At 44.5% G+C, this 17,289-nt stretch overlaps 2 long non-coding RNA genes across 2 annotated transcripts; both read right to left on the bottom strand.

The window, feature by feature from the left end:
- Nucleotides 1–1,345: 1,345 nt before the first annotated feature.
- Nucleotides 1,346–5,343, bottom strand: LOC147344761 (uncharacterized). Its single transcript, XR_015154268.1, has 2 exons — nucleotides 5,109–5,343; nucleotides 1,346–1,587 (listed from the first exon to the last, which is right to left on the bottom strand). It is a non-coding gene; the product is annotated as an uncharacterized LOC147344761 (long non-coding RNA).
- Nucleotides 5,344–8,229: 2,886 nt separating this feature from the next.
- Nucleotides 8,230–9,178, bottom strand: LOC147344760 (uncharacterized). Its single transcript, XR_015154267.1, has 2 exons — nucleotides 8,955–9,178; nucleotides 8,230–8,824 (listed from the first exon to the last, which is right to left on the bottom strand). It is a non-coding gene; the product is annotated as an uncharacterized LOC147344760 (long non-coding RNA).
- Nucleotides 9,179–17,289: the final 8,111 nt, after the last annotated feature.

Below are 17,289 nucleotides of genomic sequence, written 5' to 3'. Positions count from 1 at the left end.
TTCAGCGGTCGCCACCGGATCCGGAAGTAGCCCCTCGGAAGGCGGAACACCTGTCTCGCCCACGCTCCGAGCGACACCGTCGCAGGCCACGCCCCGTATCGGGGCCAAGTCCCGCCTTTCGTGGAGAGAAGGATGGGCTGGTCCCGCGCCGGCGCAGCCTTGGTGCCGGCGCCCGGGGGGCTGGTCCTCTCGCCGCTGCGGTAGTGGCAAGATCCTTCCGCTGTGACCCGGGACTGCGCTCCCCGCTGTCCGGCTCCACTGCCCTGGGGACCTGAACACCCAGCTAGTCAGCGCTCTCACATCTCCCGCCAGGACTCCGGTGCTAGTCTAAAAATCCGGCGTCTGCAGGGACCCCGACCCAAATGTTTACTTTTTGCGGACACGTCGGTGACTTTGTCATTTGTTGTTGTTGTTATTTATTTATTTTAGAAAAATCAAAAGCATCTACAGGATTCGTCTCAACGAGAACTGAACCTGTTTGGGTGAACCGTTGCTGCTGCTGCTGCTAAGTCGCCTCAGTCGTGTCCGACTCTGTGCGACCCCATAGACAGCAGCCCACCAGGCTCCCCCGTCCCCGGGATTCTCCAGGCAAGAACACTGGAGTGGGTTGCCATTACCGTTCAGGTCAGTTCAGTTCAGTCGCTCAGTCGTGTCCGACTCTGCGACCCCATGAATCGCAGCACGCCAGGCCTCCCTGTCCATCACCAACTCCTGGAATTCACTCAGACTCAAGTCCATCGAGTCAGTGATGCCATCCAGCCATCTCATCCTCTGTCGTCCCCTTCTCCCCCTGCCCCCAATCCCTCCCAGAGTCTTTTCCAATGAGTCAACTCTTTGCATGAGGTGGCCCAAAGTACTGGAGTTTCAGCTTTAGCATCATTCCTTCCAAAGAAATCCCAGGGCTGATCTCCTTCAGAATGGACTGGTTGGATCTCCTTGCAGTCCAAGGGACTCTCAAGAGTCTTCTCCAACACCACAGTTCAAAAGCATCAATTCTTCGGCACTCAGCATTCTTCACAGTCCAACTCTCACATCCATACATGACCACAGGAAAAACCATAGCCTTGACTAGATGGGCCTTTGTTGGCAAAGTAATGTCTCTGCTTTTGAATATGCTATCTATGTTGGTCATAACTTTCCTTCCAAGGAGTAAGCATCTTTTAATTTCATGGCTGCAGTCACCATCTGCAGTGATTTCGGAGCCCCAAAAAATAAAGTCTGACACTGTTTCCACTGTTTCCCCATCTATTTCCCATGAAGTGATGGGACCGGATGCCATGATCTTCGTTTTCTGAATGTTGAGCTTTAAGCCAACTTTTTCACTCTCCACTTTCACTTTCAAGAGGCTTTTTAGTTCCTCTTCACTTTCTGCCATAAGGGTGGTATCATCTGCATATCTGAGGTTATTGATATTTCTCCCGGCAATCCTGATTCCAGCTTGTGTTTCTTCCAGTCCAGCATTTCTCATGATATACTCTGCATAGAAGTTAAATAAGCAGGGTGACAATATACAGCCTTGATGAACTCCTTTTCCTATTTGGAACCAGTCTGTTGTTCCATGTCCAGTTCTAACTGTTGCTTCCTGACCTGCAAGAAAAGAAATGCAAAAAAGCAAAATGGCTGTCTGGGGAGGCCTTACAAATAGCTGTGAAAAGAAGAGAAGCAAAAAGCAAAGGAGGAAAGGAAAGATATAAGCATCTGAATGCAGAGTTCCAAAGAATAGCAAGAAGAGATAAGAAAGCCTTCCTCAGCGATCAATGCAAAGAAATAGAGGAAAACAACAGAATGGGAAAGACTAGAGATCTCTTCAGGAAAATTAGAGATACCAAGGGAACATTTCATGCAAAGATGGGCTCGATAAAGGACAGAAATGGTATGGACCTAACAGAAGCAGAAGATATTAAGAAGAGGTGGCAAGAATACACAGAAGAACTGTACAAAAAAGATCTTCACGACCCAGATAATCACGATGGTATGATCACTAATCTAGAGCCAAACATCCTGGAATGTGAAGTCAAGTGGGCCTTAGAAAGCATCACTACGAACAAAGCTAGGGGAGGTGATGAAATTCCAGTTGAGTTATTTCAAATCCTGAAAGATGATGCTGTGAAAGTGCTGCACTCAATATGCCAGCAAATTTGGAAAACTCAGCAGTGGCCACAGGACTGGAAAAGGTCAGTTTTCATTCCAATCCCAAAGAAAGGCAATGCCAAAGAATGCTCAAACGACCGCACAATTGCACTCATCTCACACGCTAGTAAAGTAATGCTCAAAATTCTCCAAGCTAGGCTTCAGCAATACATCAACCGTGAACTTCCTGATGTTCAAGCTGGTTTTAGAAAAGGCAGAGGAACCAGAGATCAAATTGCCAACATCTATTGGATCATGGAAAAAGCAAGATAGTTCGAGAAAAACATCTACTTCTGCTTTATTGACTATGCCATTACCGTTAGGTCACCACAAAACGGGAAATGCCAGCTAGATTCCAGAGTGAATCAGTCTCATAAAATTTTCGCTGGTTTTGAGACAACTTTCAACTGAGGTGATTTCAAACCTAGAAAGCCTTTTCAAAGTGATCCCATGGCTACACCGGATCAACGGTGGTTTGAAGCCACTGGCTGCAAAAATCCTCTTTGCTCTCTGATGTCTCTGATGACCTGGTCGCTGACGCAATGCTGTTGGAAGTTAATTCTTAGACCGCAGATCAGATAGCATAGCTGGAATAAAAAGTCAATCAGGGAGTTTCCTGGCGGTCCAATGGTTAAGGACTTGGTGCTTTCACTGCCATGGCCTAAATTCAATCCTTGGTCCCAACTAAGATTCCACAAGGGGCCTGGTGCAGCCAAAAAAAAAAAATTCCTTTCAGATTTGTGTGCTCAATCCCAGTGCCATGCGCAAAAATGGTATTGTTTAAGAATTGCATTTGAGGGACTTCCCTGGCGGTCCAGTGGCTAAGACTCCACCTTTCCAACGTGTCAGGGTGAGGGTTTGATTCCTGGTCAGGGAAATAAGATCCCACATGAATTTTTTTTAATCTACTCTTTAAAAAAAAAAATGTGTTTGAACAAAGCTTCCTCATAGTCTACTGGTGTATTCACCCTGGTAGAAGCAATTAAGGATGTAGTTCTCCAAATAACTCCCAGGGACTAGGGATTCGCCTTGCCATGCCCTGCTGATGGAACCGGGCATAGGCTTTCTGGAGGGTGATTTACCTATGCATGTGCAGAGCTTTAAAAATGCAAATACTTCTGATTCATCAATTTTATTTTTGGGAATTTATCATAAGGAGCAGGTTAAGACTGAGCAAGAAGATTTAGCTTAAAAAGTATTCATTGCAACACTAATTATGATACCCAAAACAGGACAATATAATTGGTTAGATAAATGATGAACATCAACCAAACTCATTCTGGTGGGAATATAATGAAGGCAACCTTTCTAGAAAATGACATGCAATTTATAGTTAAAAGCTTTTAAATAGGCATACATGTCTACCTATACTGCTGCTGCTGCTAAGTCGCTTCAGTCGTGCCTGACTCTGTGCGACCCCATAGACGGCAGCCCACCAGGCTCCCCCATCCCTGGGATTCTCCAGGCAAGAACGCTGCAGTGGGTTGCCATTTCCTTCTCCAAGGCATGAAAGTGAAAAGTGAAGTCTCTCAGTCGTGTCCGACTCAGCGACCCCATGGACTGCAGCCTACCAGGCTCCTCCGTTCATGGGATTATATATATGTATATCCAAAGCAAATAGAGTGGTGAAAAAAGATAAATACAAGAATGTCCACCAAAAGAAAAAAAAAGCATGTGTGTGTGTACATATGTATATATATGCTGCTGCTGCTGCTGCTAAGTCGAATCAGTCCTGTCCAACTCTGTACGACCCCATAGACGGCAGCCCACCAGGCTCCCCCGTCCCTGGGATTCTCCAGGCAAGAACACTGGAGTGGGTTGCCATTTCCTTCTCCAGTGCATGAAGGTGAAAAGTGAAAGTGAAGTCGCTCAGTCATGTCCGACTCTTAGCGACCCCATGGACTGTAGCCTACCAGGCTCCTCCATCCATGGGATTCTCCGGGCAAGAATACTGGAGTGGGGTGCCATTGCCTTCTCCGTGTATGTATGTATGTATGTATGTGTATATATATATATATCTACCAAGGTATAGTTTATAATAGAAAAGCACTGAAATAAATCCAAATTCCAAATAGAAGAGCAGTTAGGGTTCAACCGTGCAATGAAACCACATGCAGGGAAAAATTGGGGGTGGGGGAAGGTACACGTTCCTCTCTCAGCTTCCACGATATCACACAATTCTAGTTCTCTGTTGTACTGGTCCTTCATCTCAGTATCTCAGTATGCCTTTCTGGACCCTCCTTCTCTAAATGTGTAATTTTCTGGGCTCTTGTCACGTCACCCCAAATTCTCAGGAGATAACCACGTGCATCGCTATCAGTTTACATACCACCAATAACCTGACAACTCCCAGATGTATCTCTGCAGCACAGACTTGTTCTCTCAGATGGCCTAAAATCTTCTCGAATTTGTCTGAAAGTGAACTCTTCATGTTCTTCCTAACACTTTTATACTATCCTTCACCATCTATTTAAATTAGCACATAATCCACCCATTTGTCCAAGTCTAAAACATGAGTCAATTTTTATTCCATATCCAGAATATATCTAAAGTGAAAATGGAAGTCATTCAGTCGTGTGTGATTGTTTGCGACCCCATGGACTGTAGGAATTCTCCAGGCCAGAATACTGGAGTGGGTAGCCTTTCCCTTCTGCAGGGGATCTTCCCAACCCAGGGATTGAACCCAGGTCTCCTGCATTGCAGGCTTATTCTTTACCAGTTGAGCCACAAGGGAAGCTCAGAATATATCTAGGCTGCCTACAAATTAAAAAAAAAAAAAAAGAAACATGATACAGATAAACATGCAATACTAAACATATCTGTAACCAAAAGGAATCCCATAAGACGGATAACATAGAAGATGCATGAATTTCACTAGTTATAGGTAAAAGTTGCATGCCACAATGAAGACCTGGCACAGCCAAATAAATAAATACATATTTTAAAATAAAAGGAAATAAAATATAAAGGGTACTTACTCTGTACCTGTGGGCTTTACTGCTGAGTGGCTCAGCAGTAGAGAATCCACCTGCAACGCAGGAGATGCAGGTTCAATCCCTGGGTTGGGACGGTCCCCTGGAGGAGGCCATGGCAGCCCACTCTTGTCTGGAGAATCCCATGGACAGAGGAGCCTGGTGGGCCACAATCCATGGGGTCGCAGAGTCAGATGTGACTGAGCAACTGAGCACACATGCAGACTTTGTACCTATGTTTCTTCAAAAAAAAAAAAAAAATCATCAATATTAAGACCTGGGAAGTATCCTGAGACAGAAAGAAGTAGGTACACCCAGGAGTAGGAATGAATCTGCTGCTGCTGCTAAGTCGCTTCAGTTGTGTCTGACTCTGTGTGACCCCATAGACGGCAGCCCACCAGGCTCCGCCATCCCTGGGATTCTCCAGGCAAGAACACTGGAGTGGGTTGCCATTTCCTTCTCCAATGCATGAAAGTGAAAAGTGAAAGTGAAGTCGCTCAGTGAGTGTCCGACTCTTCGTGACCCCATGGACTGCAGCCTACCAGGCTCCTCCATCCATGGGATTTTCAAGGCAAGAGTACTGGAGTGGGTTGCCATTCATTTCAAAGAAACAAAGAGGCCATGAGAGGAGAAAGGAAGCAGGAGTGGCTGGAGAACTGGTTAGACCTTGTGAGAACAAAATTTAGACTCCTCTGTAAGGCCCATAGGGCCTTTCAAGAGCTGCCCCAGGGTTCCTTTTCGGTCTTCACTCATCACTCTCATGGCAGTCTATGGTACCACGCAGATGACTAAGACTCATGACTTCAGCGTTCATGAGAGGGGGCCAGAGCAGCGATGGTTCCTGAGGTCACAGCTTCCAGAGCAGGGACAGAGTCACACAAGAAGCAGGACAGAAACCTTAGCGACTGAACAACTGGTGGCCATTGGCCGCACAGAGGGTCTTCGCCCACCTTCTCCACTTATACTGCACGTACAGTATAGCTTTTTCCTCTCGGTGAAGCAAAGACAAAACTTTCTAAAGAGATAGAAATTTCTTCATGGCAGGGGTGGGGATCTCAAAGTGGGGGCTGGCATCCCTGAGGAAGGCCCCCTCTTTTTGGCAGAATAGGCGTGTTTGTATGCGTCTGGATGTGTGTCTCTGTGTATATGTGTGTATGTACAAATGCCTACCCAGTCTCTCCCTCACCTTCCCCATCACTAAGCACCCTAGTGAAACCTTCACATCGATATTCACACGGACTTTGTCACCTATTGGGAGAGACAGATCAGTAACATCAGAGAATGTCCCCAATAGCTACCTTTATCAATTATCCTGTTACATCAATAATGACGATTACCAGAGAAGGTAAGTGCTATAAACCTTAATAGAATTAGTGGTGTATCCATGCATGTTTGCAGGTAATGAGATGGGAGGAGGTATAAGTTTCTTATCTCTGTGATAGGGAGTTAGAAGATACCACTTGATGGATCAATAAACAGATATTTAAGTATATAAGGTCACTAATAAGGTGCTCAGTATACTGTGTAAAACTGGGGGTTGCATCCATTTTATCATCTTTCCTAACTACTTATTCATCTCATGTTAAGGAATTGTCCAAGTTACACACTGGGACCCAATCTTCTCTAGTTTGTCTCTAATTCCTCTATTTTTACTCTAACAGCTCCAGCCACATGTAGGTATCTAGCAGTGATCAGGGAGTGTGAGAGTTTGACCGAAGGTACGATACCTTGGTAGGCAGCCTTCCAGATGGCCCCCCCAGATCTCTGCCTACTGGTCTTCACACCCTTTTCAAGTTCCCACTCTGTGTACTAAGGGTAGTTTGTATGATGGTTAGCACATGGAGAACTGATGGTCTAAGGTGTCCAAGATTAGTTTGAAAGATGCTGTGACTCCCACTCTGCTTTCTTTCCCTCATCCCTCCTTCTGGGGGAAACACAACGCCATGTTGTGAGCGAAGCCCAGGCGATGAGGATCTGAGCCTGCCAACAACATGGAAGTGTGCTCCGAGCAGATTCTTCTTCCCCAGAACCCTAAAATGTCTGCAGCAAGGCAATGGTTGGACAGCCACCTTAGGAGAGACTGAGCTAGGACCACCAAGCTTTGCTGCTCTCAGATGCCTGACCCTCAGAAACCATGGGAAAAAAATAAATGCTCGCTTGGGGGGTAATTTATTACACAGCAATAATCAACACATATGCTTAACTAGATTTCCTGCCTCTTATCAGGGTAAGGAACAGCCTAAGGTAATGCGTTGTGAAGATTCTGTTGATCTGCCTGGCTACCAGGCAACAGCTGTGATGTCATCAGGATTAGAACCCTCACTCCGAAAGGTCTTGCCAATGTGGGATGTCAAGTCCCAGATGAACAGACTGTCTTTTCTGGTAAGCACATCTATTTCTGCTTTCTTCTTTACTTCCCCAAACAAGGTCAATTACTAAAGGGATCTTCAAGCCAAAATCGTTTCTTAATATTCCTTTTGTCAACAGACACACTTGAAATGGTGATTTAATGTGGATATTGGCAATTAAGAGTGTGTCACTCCCATTTCAATCCCTGGACTTCTCTCTTTAAGTTTTGGGGCCTCAACCCCAGTGCAACATGCAAGAGATGTTAAGTGTTTTTAACAATTTTTATATAGGGCTAGTCAGATATATGATTTCAGTGAGTTGTTAATATTAAAAATGAATATATAAATAATAATAATGAATATATAAATAATATATAAATAATTATTATAAATAATTAATAATAGTTAAGCTCTATTTCAACTGAAAATATCAGGATGCATATTTGAAAAGATATTTAATTTTACTTAACGGCTCTCAGTTTCCATCCAATATAAGCCATGTAATGTGGAACAGGGGCAGTTTTGAGATTTCTTTTTTTTTAAAGCTTCTTGAGACTAATGAAATACTGCAGTTAAAAATGACTTTTAATGTTCTTTTGGGAGTCCCTGAGAACCTTTATTTTTATGTCCATATTCTCATAACCCTTATATCCTCACACCATCAGGTGGATTTTATTTCTCAAATTATTAAACTTTGTAAGAATAAAGTTCCTTTCTACCATAACTCTCTTAAATCCCCATGCCTCCCCCTTCCCTCCCCTACACAGTTGTCGGTTTAGTATATGTTACTCCAATCTTTATTCGATTGCATAGATAAATGTGTACTACAATAGGACAGCATTGTTTCGAAAGGGTTTGGTTTTGCAAAAACAATGGCTAAAAACACATTTTTCTGCAACTTGCATTTTGTTTTCCACTCTGAACTATGTCCTGGGCAACTTCCATGTTTAGTGTAACACAGTATTTTGTAACTTGATATTCCATAATTTGGCCATGCCTCCAGCTGAGGGAGAAATAGGCGTCTCCGATAATATTACAAACAACTCGATAAGTAACATCTGTATCCAGTTTGTTTACACGGAGTCCGACCACTAGTAGCTGTGATTTTTAAACAAATTATTTAACCTGTCTCAGTTGTTCATTTGTAAAGATCCCACTTCACCCAACCTTACAGGGTTACATGAGAATTAAATGAATTGACCTATTTGTGGGCAGCTCTTCGTAACTGTAACCCAAAGCCGTTATTTTCTTCCGTTAGCTTCGATCCTTCAGTTTCGGCTCCTGGGAGACGACTCCAGGGGCCGTGCGCTGAGCGTCATTTTCCAAATCAGAGTAACTCTGAACCGGGTGGGAGAATCTTCCTCTGACATTTTCCTGGTGAAGGTGAGAGGATTTTCTGACGGTTATGGCTTTTCTACTCAAAGGTTAACGGAAGTGAGCTGGACACACATTCTCCAACCCACGAGCTGCTCCTTCTACCTAGATGCCCAGGCCGGTCCCTCACCATCACGCTTGGGGTCCGAGCTCTCGGCCGAGAAGTCAATGGCAGGCGGCGCAGACACAGTCCCCGCCAGGTCGCCCTCTGCTTCGCCCTTCCGCCTCGAGCTGCAGCCCAACATCCCCAGCGATGCGCGAGCCATAACAACCCGCCAGTGCATCGCGGCTCTAAACTGACCCGGAAACTATCGCCACCGGATCCGGAAGTGGCACCTTGCGAGGCGGAAGTCCCGCCTCGGCCTCCCGCGCTCCGCTGTCGGGGGCGGGCCCTGGCCGAAACCCCGCCCCTTCTCCGTCGACTATGGAGGGCAGGGCTGGTCCAACGTGGATGCAGCCCTAGAGCTCGCAGCCAGGTGGGCTTCTCCTCGGGCGACTGCCAGGGATGCAGGGCTGGCCAGGGTGCGCCCCCGCCCGCTTGATCGCAGCCTTCGCTCCCGGCAGCCTCTCCCCCCTGCCCTGGAGAAGGCTAAAGCCCCCCGCTGACCCTCAGACCCCATTTAGGTCTTTCCTCCCCAAGTAAGCAGAACTCTTCATGTCTAACTGGTCCATCATTTCTTTTCTCCCTGGTCTGCACATTGCCTCATAAGGAAGACCCTGCAGTTAAATGGGTGAATGAATGAGTTTATTGCTCAGATGAGTACTTAAAACATTGTAATAAGTCTTGAATGACTCCCCTTAGTAAGCAAAGATTGTAAACATAAAAGCGTAGAGACAAAATTGTGAAAGGGAACTTCATATTATTTAATACCTCCCTGTTCCCAGCAGCTGTAAAGTAGCTCCTCGGGGAGCTGACACATCGAATTTGCTGCCGGGGAATCCCAGAACCAATCTTTAAAATTTTACACTGTTGAAATTATTTTATCTATTATCGTTTGGAATTACCTCAAGGCATTTTCTTTGTTATACTCACCAACGCCTTAATGGTGCATTTCTTTTCTGGAATCAGACATTGGCCTTCTAGAGGTTAGCATAGATGAGTAAGAGTGAAAGCTAAAACAAAATCGTATCTTTGACAAAACAAAATTTTTATTGTTAATAGTATTACACAAGGAATAGGCAAACTTTTCCAGAAAACCTTTTGAGTCAAGTTCCATTTGGCCATTATACTCTGTCCCCTCTTCTTTGCCCTTTCTGGAATTAAGCACTCTTCACTTTATCCAAATCTTTTTCTATTCACTTCTGTACCTGGCCATGTGCCCCTAGAACAATGTATATTTTGGACTTTAGTTTCTGGATTCTTACTGAATGTTGCATTATTGTTCTACAACTTGCTCTATCAATCAACAATGTGACTTTGATAATTTTTTCATTACTGCATTTTATTTTATTAATTTTTAGCCACACCTCACAACATGTGGGACCTTTGTTCCCTGACCAGGGATCAAACCAGTGCCCCCTGCGTTGGAATGGAAAGTTTTAACCAACAGACCACCAGGGAAGTCCCCAATTACGGCATTTTATGTATTACTCACATGCAAAGCTTCTATGATCGAATTAGGTGAAAATGTTTTCAGATTCCCCAGCAAGAGTGGGTTTGTACTTCTGTGCAGTATGATTGCCCGAGAGGCCCCCTTTCTGACCACCATGGCCACCTTTTCATGCTAGTGTGCCCCACACTCCTCTTATTTGCCTAGTAGATCTTTCACACTTCCGTTAGGTAGCCATTCCCTTGTATTTGTTGGAACCTGTAAAATGCAAATCTAATTATCCCTTCCTCATTGTGTTGTTGAATGTAATTAAAGAGTTAACATATAATTCAGACATACAGAAGATGTACTGGGCATATAATACCATGATAACAAGTATTATTATTATTTTATTATCTCTGATGTATGTATTACCTTATTGCCCTAGAAGCAACTCTTCTAAGAGACTTCATTCTGCCACAGACACTGACAACACCAGGATCAGAGAAAGCACTCTGGTGGTAGCAAAACTTCCTTAATCCTCCTTTATTGTACTAAGCTGGGATATTTTTCAGAAAGACTTGTGAATTTTCTCCAGCAGTGCTTTAAGACAATCTACACACTGAGATCTCCCTCCGTCTCTTTTACTGCTGCTTTTGCACACGCTAGCCCATCTGCCTAGGAAATCCCATGTCCCTAGCCTTTTCTGGTCTCGCAGTAAATCCATGTATATACAGCTTAATGCTGGGGAATGTATGTTCTGACGCTAACTGTGAGATCACAAGCGACGTACTTAACTTCTAATCTATAAAATGGAAATAGTAATTGTACCTACTTCATAGTCTTATTGTAAATAGTAAATGAGTTAATATTTTTAAACCATTTAGAAGAGGTTCCTGGGGGCATAGGGACCTCTCAGCTATTAGCTGGTAGCCAGTATTAATGCTACCAGCAAAGGCTCAGGGACCTCCCCAGTGATCCAGTGGTTAAGACTTCACCTTTCAATGCAGGGGTATGGGGTTGATCCTTGGTTGGGGAGCTGAGATCCCACATGCCTCAAGGCCAAAAAACCAAAACATAAAAAAACAGCAACAATATTGTAACAAATTTAATAATGACTTTAAAAATGATCCACATCAAAAAAAAAAGAAAACAACTTTAAAAAATACCTTTGCTTAATGCTCATCCTTCCTCTTTGCTCCTAGGACACTGATCTTCCTCCCAGCACTGACGGACATCACTCAGGTCAGACACTCTGATCCTGGTGGGAGTGTCGGTTCTTTAGCCTTTGACCATTAGACTCCCTAACAGGAAGATTTCTTCTGAAAGTATATAATTTGTGTCTTCAGCACTCACTGAGGTGAGTTGGACATTCTTCCTCCTTTCTCCCCATTTCTTCCCCTTGCCCCTCTCCTTCAAGCCTGCAGTGTCCTAAGAATATAAATGTTGGGTACATATGGTAAAGTTGGTGCAGCCACAGAAGGAAACGAGAACAAGATTTGGAAGAAAGTTGATGATACGCACAGGTCCCAGAGCAGGGTCACCGCATGGCACGCAGGGGCAAGGAAAGCATTGGGTTTTGGTTAAGGGGCACAAGATAGGAGTGAGGGGAAAGCCTGAGCCCGACCTTGATTGGGTTGGGTTTTTTTTTTTTTTTTTGATTGGGGTTTTAATGGGAGAAGCAAGATACAGCAGAGTGAGCAGCTTAGGACTGGCTTGTTGGAATAATCTGGAAGGCTTTACCATAGGGGTATCTCAAGTTTTCCCTGGTGGCTCAGATGGTAAAGCATCTGCTTGCAATGGGAGAGACCCGGGGTTCGATCCCTGGTTTGGGAAGATCCCCTGGAGAAGGAAATGGCAACCCACTCCAGTACTCTTGCCTGGAAAATCCCATGGACAGAGGAGCATGGTGGGCTACATTCCATGGAGTTGCAAAGAGTCAGACTGAGTGACTTCACTATCTCAAGTTGCCTGGTAGCTGGCCCTGGGGTGATTTAGGGGACAGGAAATATTGACTCCTGTGTGAGGGTGAGATAAGGAAGAGGTGAGGTCTTGAAGCTTGGGACGGGTTGGTTTGCATGGGTTAATTGAACTCTGCTATCTCTATGAGTTGGCTAGCTCTGGGATAGTCTCTCCTGGCCAGCAAGCTTTTTAAGATGTCAAAGCATCAGCATCGTGAAATACAGAAAATAAGAGCACGTGATCCATCAATGCAGATCTGGTTGCTTCTGCCCAGAATGCTCCCCCGCCCCAGCCCCCACTTCACCCGCCTTCCAGTTACTATCCCTCAGGTCTGTAACGAAATGTTGACTCGTTGCATTTATACATGTCACGGGACCTCACGCCCTTTGTTAGTTTGTTTGAGCCCCACCATGACAAAGTGCCACAGATGGATTTTCTCATAGTTCAGGAGGCTGAACGTCCAAGGCCATGGACCACAGGGAAAAACCAAGAGATGTCCATAATAACGTAAGCTGGTAAAGAATCCGCCTGCAATATGGGAGACCTGGGTTCAATCCCTGGTTTGGGAAGATACCCTGGAGAAGGGAATAGTGACCCACTCCAGTATTCTGGCCTGGAGAATTCCAGGACTGTATAGTCTGTCGGGTTACAAAGAGTTGGACACGGCTGAGAGATTTTCACTTAAACATCTGGGGTCTTAACTGCCTGACCAGGGACTGAACCTGCTCCCCCTGCATTGGAAGCGTGGAGTCTTAAGCACTGGGACCGCCAAGGGAGTCCCCACACTGCCCCAGTTTATAAGGATGCCTGTTCCTGGATTACAGTCAATTCAAGGACCTCACATTAACTAGATTACCTTTACAGAGACCCTATCTTGAAATAAGGTCATATTCTCAGGTGGTGGGAGTGATGACATGAATGTGTTGCAGGAAGGGGGACCCCTTTGAGGGCCTGAAACTGGGCTCTTGTCTAACACTCGGAAATGAATTGTCCGAGGAGACACATGTGCTGACAAAGCAAGAGATTTTATTGGGAAAGGGCACCCGGGTGGAGAGCAGTAGGGTAAGGGAACCCAGGAGAACAGCTCTGCCACATGGCTTGCAGTCTCGGGTTTTATGGTGATGGGATTAGTTTCTGGGCTGTCCTTGGCCAATCCTTCTGACTCAGAGTCCTTCCTGGTGGTGCACGCCTTGTTCAGCCAAGATGGATGCCAGACAGAAGGATTCTGGGAGGTAGTCGGACAGGTGGTGCCTCCTTTTGACCTTTCCCAAACTCTTGTGGTTGGTGGAGGCTTATTAGTCCCCTGTTCCTTACCAGGACCAGCTGTCTAAAACAACTCATGGCAAATGGTTACTTTGGTGCCTGGCCAGGGTGGGCGGTTTCAATCAGTGTGCTTCCTGTAACAAATGTATCTACTGTGTATGTGTTTCCCCTAACAAATGTATCTACTGTGTGTGTCCGGGGAACACACTTTAACCTAAAACACTCCCCTCACAGCTTTCTCTTCATCTTACTAGGTTAGTGCCTCCCACTCTGCACTTCATAGCACTTCATCCGTCTCCGACGTGTGCTACATCCATCTCCCATGGGTGCTAAGTCACTTCAGTCCTGTCCAACTCTTTGCAGCCCTATGATCTGTAGCCAGCCAGGCTCCTCTGTCCGTAGGATTCTCCAGGCAAGAATACTGGAGTGGGTTGCCATGCCCTCCTCCAGGGGATCTTCCCAACTCAGGGATCGAACCCATGTCTCTTATATCTCCTGCATTGGCAGGCAGTTCTCTACCACTAGCAGCATCTGGGAAATGCCTCCATCTCCCATAGCATTTAGCATACCTTCATTCTAGATGTTGCATTTTTGAAGCCAATTTCTCTTTCTTCCTCCAAGTCCCCTCCCCATAAAAGCACAGTGAAAACCCCATTAACACAAGCACTGTTTATGTGTCTCTTGGTCATTTTTCTCTGTATGATGTACACCCTTTGATGCTCAGTGGATACTCAATGGAAAATTGATGAATGAATGAAAGTGTGAACTGTTTGGAGGGGAAAGTGGTCCATGTAAATAACTATACTCATAAATTAATGTGTTTGTTGCCTGGAGAACATTTAAATCATTTTTACTAATTTCCAGAAGTAATCCTCTTGGGATGCATGACATTATGCTTGTAACTTAATTAAAAGGATTTATACATTTGCCCTGTAAGCAATTTATTACATTCCATAAAGAATCCCCTTGGAATCAATTTCATCACAGTTGCAATCTAATTTGAGATACATGATACCTATTCAATATTGTGTTATAACTCTGCATTCAGCAAATATCACTCAGTTATGTTTGATCATGTTCTTCACATAAGCACTAAAGTTATTTTTTATTATTTGCTATTTTGTTTCATCTACTGTGATGAAAGTCACTGCTTCAAGCATTTCTAAGTTGTTACTGTTAAGACTTAGAGACCAACTGACTTTACATACCTATCTTTTTTTAATCAGCCAAACTTTTATACTCTAATTGGGTTTCCATTGATTGTATTGACTCTCTCTCTCATCTTATTTTTATTCTTGTTTTTGTTTTACATTGGTCCAAAAAAAAAAAAAAACAAGAACCATATGAATCATTATGGTAATAATACACATTATGGTTTTCTTCAAACGTAAGATATTGTTAAATATCTTTGTTGACCAGCCAGCTGCACCCTTATTTCATAGTAAACATGTTTTCACAATTTATTTCTGCTCCCTCATTTGAAACCTGAGGTTATCACATCACTGTCCATTTCTCTGTCTTCATCTTCTGACTTTTGTGTCATTCCTTTATGTCCATCGGAGAAGGCGATGGCACCCCACTCCAGTACTTTTGCCTAGAAAATCCCATGGACAGAGGAGCCTGGTAGGCTGCAGTCCATGGGGTCGCTAAGAGTCGGACACGACCGAGCGACTTCACTTTATGTTCATGGAAGGCTGTAGTCCCGACTCTGTTTCAGCCATCCTACTCCTCAGTCAGAATTATTGCTCCCAACTTCACCATCTGTATGGATGACAAAGTCACCTTGATGTATATAGTTTGCACCATTTTTCAAAGAGAAGTGGGGGAAATGAAATACTAGAAGAACAAAGAGACTGGTGAACTCTCTGAAGAACTCCCTCCTCTGCTCCTATGATCGTGTTTCCTGTGTTTTCCACATGTAACATCACTTCTATATTATGCCCAAACAAAATTGGCATTAAAAAAAGAAACTCTTAAGAGTGACATCAGCAAAAATGGTAGCCTATGAACCTCAAGGGGCCGACTCTCACACTGAAGATCCTGCCAAAAAAAACTGTAAGAATCACCTTTATCAAAGCTCCAGAAGACAGTCAAAAGGTTTTCAACAACGAAACACATGCTTAGTGATGGTCCAGAGACCAAGACTCCAAGTTCCCAGTGCAGAGGGGCCAGGCCACCTCTAGTTGCAGTGCACGGGTCTCTAATTGCAGTGGTTTCTCTTGTTGCTGAGCGTGGGCTGGAGGGCTCCCCGGGCTCTAGATCACAGGCTCAATAGTTGTGATGCGCACCGGATTAGTTGCTCCGAGGCAAGTGTGATCTTCCCAGATCAGAGAAAAGCCCACGCAGCAACAGAGACCCAACACAGCCAAAAATAAATAAAATTACTTAAAACAGTTACTAGTATGATCATTTGTAAACTCCCCTGAGACTTGAGTCTGTCAGAGTTGACTGTCATTCTTCTTAAAAAAAAAAAAAAAAGTATTTATTATTTATCTTGGCTGCTCCAGGTCTTCGTTGGGGCATGCAGGATGATTAGTCGGAGCGTATGAACTCTTCCTTGCGGCATTCAGGAACTAGTTCCCTGACCAGGGATCGAACCCCACCCGTCTATATTGGGAGCACAGAGTCTTGGCCGCTGGACCACCAGGGAGGCTCCCTGATTATCATTCTTCAAGTCAGAAAAATGCTGAGCCTGGTGGTAGCCTCTTCCTTTGGCATCCTGCACTTTGTTCAGCTCCACGTTGAGGTATTTTTCTACTAAAGCTGTGAATTGTTTCTTTCAAATGCATATCAAGGTGAATTACACATTCAATCTTCCTTTCCTGGCTTGATTTTCTTTACCATCTCTGTCTTTGAGTCTCTGTGTCCAAGTCTTCAAGTCACCTTGCTTATTGCCACTCAGCCTTCAAGATTCAATCTCTCTGTACTTTCTGCAGGAAAACTGAAAGTTGCTCAGTCGTGTCCGACTCTTTGCGACCCCATGGACTATACAGTTCATGGAATTCTCTAGGTCAGAATACTGGAGTGGGTAGCCTATCCCTTCTCCAGGGGATCTTCCCAACCCAGGAATCAAACCGGGGTTTCCTGCATTGCAGGCAGATTCTTTACCAACTGAGCTATCAGGGAAGCCCACTCTGAACTCCCCTCCCATTTACCCATGCCTTTCCAGTTGTGTTATTTTCTCCCACTCTTCTCTTCTGGACAATTGTCCTTAATTGCTTAGCTGTTTTATATAAACATCCTGAAAGCTACTGAAGGCAGGGACAGTTTGGACTAACTCATCATTTCTCTTTCCCTGACTTCCAAAATAGTACCCATATCTTTGGTTACCTAGGTGGATATTTGCTGAGTGAATGCAAGTGTCAACTGTCTCAGGAAAAAGGAGCTAGACACAGCTAAGGGTTGAATGTGTGAACCAATGGCTTTATTGCCCAGATGAACATTCAGAACATTATAGTAAGTGCCACGGGAGTCCTTTCAGAAGGCACTGCATTTGTAAATTTATTTTACTCTTTATATTATAGGCATTTTATTAAGTTCTGGAGAAAAATCTCTTTGGGATCAGTTGTTTGCTTGTGTAGTTGCTAAGTTGTGTCCAACTCTTTTGCGACCCCACTGGACTGTAGCCCACCAGGCTCTTCTGCCCATGGGATTTCCCTGGAAAGAATATTGGAGTGGGTTGCCATTTCTTTCTGCAAGAGATCCTCCAAC

The sequence above is a fragment of the Bos grunniens genome, chromosome 25 (genome assembly GCF_055505025.1).
Source record: "Bos grunniens cultivar Pamir isolate PY7600 chromosome 25, Bosgru_T2T1.0, whole genome shotgun sequence".
Taxonomy (NCBI): Eukaryota; Metazoa; Chordata; class Mammalia; order Artiodactyla; family Bovidae; genus Bos; species Bos grunniens.
Note: the sequence above shows the minus strand (reverse complement) of the source record. Positions and strands in the feature narration are given on the sequence as shown.